Source organism: Panthera tigris, chromosome F3 (genome assembly GCF_018350195.1).
Source record: "Panthera tigris isolate Pti1 chromosome F3, P.tigris_Pti1_mat1.1, whole genome shotgun sequence".
NCBI lineage: Eukaryota > Metazoa > Chordata > Mammalia > Carnivora > Felidae > Panthera > Panthera tigris.
In genome coordinates, this window is record NC_056678.1 from 59365545 (window position 1) to 59373694 (window position 8150).

The window sequence follows — 8150 nt, forward strand, 5'->3', positions numbered from 1 at the left end:
ATATGAACAATCCAACGTGAATATCATCCTCAATGGGGAAAAACTAAGAGCTTTCCCCCTAAGGTCAGGAACAAGACAGGGATGTCCACTCTCAACACTGTTATTCAACATAGTATTGGAAGTCTTAGCCTCTGCAATCAGACAACACAAAGAAATAAAAGGCATCCAAATCAGCTAGGAGGAAGTCAAACTTTCACTCTTCTCAGATGACATGATACTCTATATAAAAACCCTAAAGATTCCACCAAAAAACTGCTAGAAATGATTCCATGGATTCAGCAAAGTTGCAGGATATAAAATCATTGCACAGAAATCAGTTGCATTCCTATACACCAACAGTGAAGCAACAGAAAGAGAAATCAAAGAATCAATCCCATTTACAATTGCACCAAAAACCATAAAATACCTAGGGATATATCTAACCAAAGAGGTGAAAAATATATACATTGAAAACTATAGAAAGCTTATGAAAGAAATTGAAGAAGACACAAAACAATGGAAAAAGATTTCATGCTCCTGGATAGGAAGAACAAATATTGTTAAAATGTCAATACTACCCAAAGCAATCTACATATTCAATACAATCCCTATCAAAATAACACCAGCATTCTTCACAGAGCTGGAAAAAATAATCCTAAAATGTGTATGGAACCAGAAAAGACCCCAAATAGCCAAAGCAATCTTGAAAATGAAAACCAAAGCAGGAGGCATCACAATCCTGGACTTCAAGCTATACTACAAAGCTGTAATCATCAAGACAGCATGATACTGGCACAAGAACAGACACTCAGATCACCGGAACAAAATAAAGAACCCAGAAATGGACCCACAAATGTATGGCCAACTAATCTTTGACAAAGCAGGAAAGAATATCCAATGGAATAAAGACAGTCTCTTCAGCAAGTGGCACTGGGAAAACTGGACAGTGACATGCAGAATAATGAACCTGGACCACTTTCTTATACCATAAACAAAAATAAACTCAAAATGGATGAAAGACCTCAATGTAAGACAGGAAGCCATCAAAAGCCTCGAGGAGAAAGCAGGCAAAAATCTCTTTGATATTGGCCGCAGCAACTTCTTACTCAATATGTCTCTGGAGGCAAGGGAAACAAAAGCAAAAATGAACTACTAGGACCTCATTAAAATAAAGTGCTTCTGCACAGTGAAGGAAACAATCAGCAAAACTGAAAGGCAACCAACAGAATAGGAGAAGATATTTGCAAATGACATGTCAGATAAAGGGTTAGTATCCAAAATCTATAAAGAACTTACCAAACTCAACACCCAAAAAAAAAAAAAAATAATAATCCAGTGAAGAAATGGGCAAAAGACATGAATAGACACTTCTCCAAAGAAGACATCCAGATGGCCAACTGACACATGAAAAAATGCTCCACATCACTCATCACCAGGGAAATACAAATCAAAACCACAATTAGATACCACCTCACACCTGTCAGAATGGCTAACATTAACAATTCAGGCAACAACAGATGTTGGCGAAGATGTGGAGAAAGAGGATCTCTTTTGCATTGATGGTGGGAATGCAAACTGGTGCGGCCACTCTTGAAAACAGTATGGAGGCTCCTCAAAAAACTAAAAATAGAACTACCCTACGACCCACCAATTGCACTACTAGGTATTTATCCAAGGGATACAAGTGTGCTGTTTCGAAGGGACACATGCACCCCAATGTTTACAGCAGCACTATCAACAATAGCCAAAGTATGGAAAGAGCCCAAATGTCCATCGATGGATGATGGATAAAGAAGATGTGGCATATATATATATATATATATATAAAGAAGATGTGGTATATATATACTCAGTATATATATATATATAATGTATACACACATACACACACAACATATATACAATTGCTGAGTATTACTCAGCAATCAAAAAAGAATGAAATCTTGCCATTTGCAACTACATGGATGGAACTGGAGGGTATTATGCTAAGTGAAATTAGAGAAAGACAAATATCATATGACTTCACTCATGTAAGGACTTTAAGAGACAAAACAGATGAACATAAGGGAAGGGAAACAAAAATAATATAAAAACAGGGAGGGGAAAAAACATAAGAGACTCATAAATATGGAGAACAAACTGAGGGTTACGGGAATGGTTGTGGGAGGGGGGATGGGCTAAATGGGTAAGGGGCACTGAGGAATCTACTCCTGAAATCACTGTTGCACTATATGCTAACTAATTTGGATGTAAATTTTTAAAAAAATAAAATTAAAAAAATATATCGATCTATTTAACATTCTACTTCCCTCTGCCTGGAACAGCCCTACCCTTTTTCCTGCCTTAATTCTCCCTCCCTTAGCTAACCTCATTCATTTCGGGGGGCTAGTGTAACTATCACTTCCCCCAGAAGTCCGTCAGCTCTCCAGGTCTGGGTTAGGAGACCCTCTTATGAGTCCCCAAAGCACTGTATACTTCCCACATCATAGCTCTTTGAGGCCCCATTCATGGTCCTTCCCATTCCTACTTCCACCTAAATCCTAGGAGATAAGCACATCCATGCAGATAAACCACCCATCTGATAATCCCAACAATGTGATCTTGAAGTTCATGGATCTCCCTAACTCTACTCAGTTACTGCCCTGCATTTGGATAACCCATCCTCACAACGCTCTCGGTTTTGTCATCACCCAAAAATCTTAAACTCCAATATTCTACTCTCTGGCCATATTTGCCTACCTTTTCAGTTTTTGCACTTCCTTATTCCATCCATTTTGCTTGATTTCTGGCCTCACAGAATGTTCCAGTTTCTTGCTTCCCCATTTTTTTTCAACAAGCAATGCTTTTTCTTCCCTGACAATCCCACACCCTCAGACAGGTTATCTGAACTCTTCTGTCTGCTAACCTTGATTACCTTACATCTCTCAGTCTCTTCCCATGTTGCTCAGGAAAATCCCAACCTTGAATCAATGCTCCAGTCTTCCTTCTCCATCCCTATACCCACCCATCAGCTGCACACTGCTGACAAAAACCAGGATGTCCTCAGAGTTGGCTCCATTACATATTCATGGCTTCAAAATTTATTTGAGCCTCGAGCACCATGCATCAAACCCTTGACTTGTTCTTGGTCAGCACCCTTTTACATTCTCCACAGTAATTATTCCAAGTGTTTACCATTCTGTTTGTATCCCTTAAGTTTCTTTCTTCCCGTGGATGATCTTTCCTCATATTTCATCAATGAAACTGAGATTATAAATGGAATCTCCCTCATCTTTGTGCATGCCTATGTATTAATTTGGATACCTTCCCTCCAGCCTCAGAAGATGTGGTATCATTCCTCTCATTAATTGTCAACCTTTCACCTGGGACCTTTCTCCTACCTCCCCGAGCACTGTCTCCTCCATAAGTTACTCCCATGCTCTCTCTCTTCCATGGACAGCATGAAAGAAACACAGGCATCATCCCAGCCTTCAAATAATGTAAAATCTCCTAGGAGAAACAAGATTAAGGGACACTGGGCCAAATAATAAAGCAGATGGGTAAAATCCTGAACCTAATATAGGTTCTCATGAATCTACCCAATCATAAAATGCCAATACTGGGAGAGATCACAAGGTCATCTGGTACACCTGTCCAAGGCAGGCATCCAACTAAATGGACCAAGAAAGACAGTTGTCTCACCCTCCATTAAAAACCTCCAGGGACTGAAACTCCAACAAGTTTCCACCCCAAATTGGCAGTTATACTGTCTTTAAGAGCATTCAGAAGGGATATATTTTGATGGTGAGCCAACCCTTTCAATTTTCTCCTATTTTATAAAATGCCTCATTCAAAAAGACCACAAGGCAATCAACTAAAATTACTTTCTGGAAATGAATAATGTGAAACTCTGGGAAAGTACAGTCAGCCTCAGAACTATCAGAGTTACAATAGATCAATTTCTTTTTGGAGGATTTAATGGCCTTTGGAAGATAACCTAAAAGAGTGGGGTGACCTTTGCCTGGTAGCTGAGGGTAATCTGAGCATTTCTGGACACACACACGCGTACACACACACACACACACACACACACACACACACACACATTCTGTTTGTCCCAAACAGAATCTCTGATGTCCCTCCATCCCTCAGCTTTTTCATTTCTCCCTAGGAAGCTCAGTCTGAAGCCTTGAAATTTGCCTGGCCTGCTCAGTGGAAGTCATCCAAACCTATCCAGTGACTGACAGAAGCTTTGCAACAAGGGCATAACCCTGGACAGTGAGCCAAACCCAATGCAGGAATCACTAAGCTGATGCTTTCCATTGGCTATGGAGCAACTCCCTTTTCCTGTAACCTACAGCATCACAAATATCCACAGACAGACCCTGGAGCTGCAGAGTAAAGACCACTGCACAGAGGCAGCCAGAATCCCCCAAAGAAGATTCCTTCCAATGAATGTGAGACCTTCTGTAATAGTCATTAGCAGAATAGAGCCATGTTCTACTGTTCCTACTTATAAATATTTTCCTATAATATAGCCAAACTTTATGTCCAAGATATATATCTTCCAGATTTTCCACTCCAAGATATACATCCCCCAGATATTTCTTCTTGGAAGAATTTAGTCACTGAAATATATAAAGGCTTCAAGCTATTAGAAAACAGTGCAGTAGTTTATTATAAAGAACAGGGAACCAAATTAAGGACAGGACTGAGAACCTAGACCTGTCTCTACCACTAATGGTATGATGATGAGCAAGCCCAAGTCATCTGTAACCATGACCACAAAATAGAGAAAAATTAGAGAACTAAGGACACAGCCTAGTTCTATATTATATGTGTGTGTGTGTGTTATATGGCATTATTAATGTTGCATATTTATAAAATAGACTTTATTTTTAATAAAAAATCTTAATGACAATGTATTCATTTCAAGTCATCAGCTCCTCCCATCAATTTGAGAAACATCATGGCACGGAAGAAAACGGTACTATATGGGGAGTCATTTCACCTCATTTCAGAGAGAAATCCAAGGCCCAGAAAAGCTAAGTGACTTATCCAAGATCTCATAGCTTTCAAATGGCTGGGTCCAAATTCCAACTTAAGTCTTCTGATTCAAATAAGGTTCATTCTCTATAAAAGTAAAATGCTACAGGCTCTTCATAGCTTATCAGTCAGACTTTCTAGCTATTGTCCCTCTTAGAATATTCTTCCAAATGACAATATCACATGCATCTCATTAGCAAACTCTACCTCAAATTGAAAGCTTCCCTGAAGACCGCCAAGCTCTACCTTCTCTATTGCGTCCACTGTCTCCAGCCTCAGTGCTGAATTTACGTAATTCTGCAAAATCATTTGCATATATGATAGCTATTCAAGGAGAATAAGACAGGGGGACTTGCTGGTATAACAGGCGTAGTTTGGTGATTTTGCTGGTAGCTCAGCAGACTATTAGAAATGTGTACTTTGCATTAGGTATGACTGTTTTAGCGTACTCTTCAAGAAAAATGGCCACGTTTCTAGACCATAATGGTTAGATAAAGAGTTCTCCATGGAAAGATCTTCAAACAAAATACTTTTGTACAGATATAAGTCACCAACTTACTAAAGCTTACATGAAGTTCTTTGGAATGTAAGGACCTATTAAAAGAATGAGTTAAGGATGCCTGGGTGGCTCAGTCAGTTAAGGGTCCAACTTCAGCTCAGGTCAGGACCTCTCGGTTCATGGGTTCAAGCCCCATGTCAGGCTCTGTGCTGATAGCTCAGAACCTGGACCCTGCTTCAGATTCTGTGTCTCCCTCTCTCTCTGCCCCTCTCCCATTCACGCTCTCTCTTTCTCGCTCTCTCTCTCTCTCAAAAACAAACTCTGAAAAAAAGATTTTTTAATGGGTTAGAGCAGTGTTGTCCAGTACAAACATAATGCAAGTAATTTTAAATCTTCTGGTAGCCACAATTTTTAAAAGTAAAAGGAAATAGGCATATCTGACTGGCTCAGTCGGTAGAGCCTGAGACTCTTGACTTTGGGGTCGTGAATTCAAGCCCCATGTTGGAGGTAGAGTTTACTTTAAAAAGAGTAAAAGGAAATAGGTGAAATTGATTTTAGTAATATATGTTACTTAACTCAATGTAGCCAAAATATTCTCATTTCGTTTTTTTAATGTTTGTGTATTTATTTGTTTTTGAAAGAGAGAGAGAGAGAACATGCAGTATGTGAGCAGGGAAGGGTCAGAGTCAGAGGGAGGCAGAGGGTCCCAAGCAGGGATTCAATGTGCGGCTCAAACTCACAAATCATGAGATCATGACTAAGCTGAAATCAAGAGTCGGCTGCTTAACCAACTGAGCCACGCGAGTGCTCCAAAAATATTATCATTTCAACATATAATCGACATAAAAACTATTAACAAGGTGGTTTACATTCTTTTTATATTCATACTAAGCCTTAGAAATCTAGACTAGCCATTTTAAAGTGATCAATAGCTACACATTGCCAATGGCCACTATATTGAACAGAGCAAGGTTAAAGACATCTACTCATTCAGGCGGATACTCATGGTGTGTGTTTACGGGGGAAATGTACGGTAGAGGATATTAAACAGTAAGAGCTCATGTTTAGGGGAAAAAAGAACCTATACATATCAGATCTGTTTGTATAGGCTCGGAGGAGTACGAAGAAAGATGTTAAAGAGTGTATACAACAGACTTTTAACACTGGTGATTTCATAAGAATAGGATTTAAGGAGGCTGTGTCATAGATCAGCTGTTACTAGCTATTTCATACACACCTTTGTATTGTTTCACATACTACAATGATCCTATATTAATTTTGCAATTTTTCTTTAACCTACTAAATAAATGGGCAAACGCTGGGGGGAGAATTTAAGAAGAGGAGAGTTTTAGTTGATAGAGCAACCAGGTAGGACACAAGCTTTCAAGAAAAAGGAAAATTGAAGAAAATGTATATTTTACTCAACCCACATAATGACAAAACAAATCTGTTTGGAGGTTATGTAGAAAAATAGTAAGTTGTCATTTTAACCTTAGAATCAAAGAATATTAAGGAAGCAGTAGTCACTGCCTCCCCCTGACCCATCAAAGGAACTCTTTTACCTCACCTTGAAAGGTAGACACTTGGTGTCTTACCAGATACAGCCGATGCTAAAAGGTCACTCCTTAGCCAGGAATCCCATTCCATCCCAACTGCCTATCCTCCTGACCAAGGTTCCACTCCACATTCAAATGAAAGTTCCACAACTTAAAGAGTCAATAACAGGGCAGAAGTACTAAGACACAGCCCTAGTCAGCCCAAGTCTTCTGGATACACTGAGGGATGGGAGGCACACCATAGGGTAGGGTATCAATATAGTTCTGAAGGTAGATGAGGATCACCAAGCCCAAGCCCATCCCAATAGAGAAGGGCCAGGAACAGGTGAGAGAAAGGAGTTCAAGGACATCCCAGGCTAGATCCCCAAGATCACCCTCACCACCACTCCTTGACAATTCTGCTGCCTTTCTTTATAATTCACCAAATTATGGCATAATCTTTGTACGGTGGAAAGTGACATGGAAAACTGTGTCAACAATCCTGAAAATGCTGACAAAAAATCTACCCTACACACACAAAGGATCACTCAGATGATTCCCAGAAACTAACTGGAAACAAGAGCTGTCTAAATAACTGGTTCTGGACGCCACCTGTTTAGGAAACAAGATAGCATCTTAAGAAAAAGATAGCATGTGAACCTTAAACTGCTCTAGAAAAATAAAATCTTAATTTTTACAAAAAGATAGCAGGACAGTGCTTTTTTCACCCTGCTGGAATTCTTTTCCATAGTCCTTTCTAGAGGATGATTCTCCATGTCCTCCTGTAATCAACCAAAGAGACTTCCACTTACAAATCAATTCATCCAGGGGCCATATCAAATGATGAGCTAATGTCTTTCACTTTGGCTGACTCTCCTACTAACTCCCACCCTGGTGAACTTGAGACTCAATTTCAGAGTTCAGAAGGAAATAAATCAGTAGACACTGGTGGTTTAAAAAAAAAAAAATGTCAGCTGTATGGAACCAAGGTCTAAGGAACAGAAGCAAGGAGAGAGAAATCCAACAGAGGACATATGGGTGAAGAATGACAGGTGGAAATGGGTAAAGAGACAGGTAACAGATCTGTAGTTTGTTGTTTGCAATTAGTCATA

The 8150-nt window shown here is 39.5% G+C and overlaps 1 long non-coding RNA gene across 2 annotated transcripts in view; it reads right to left on the reverse strand.

Moving 5' to 3' along the window:
- The window catches only part of LOC122235943, a 286446-nt gene extending 279302 nt beyond the window's left edge, over positions 1-7144 (reverse strand). For both annotated transcript variants that reach the window (XR_006214087.1, XR_006214086.1), the window contains exon 1: positions 7071-7144. This is a non-coding gene — a long non-coding RNA (uncharacterized LOC122235943). The remainder of the gene's footprint in view (positions 1-7070) is intronic.
- Positions 7145-8150: the final 1006 nt, after the last annotated feature.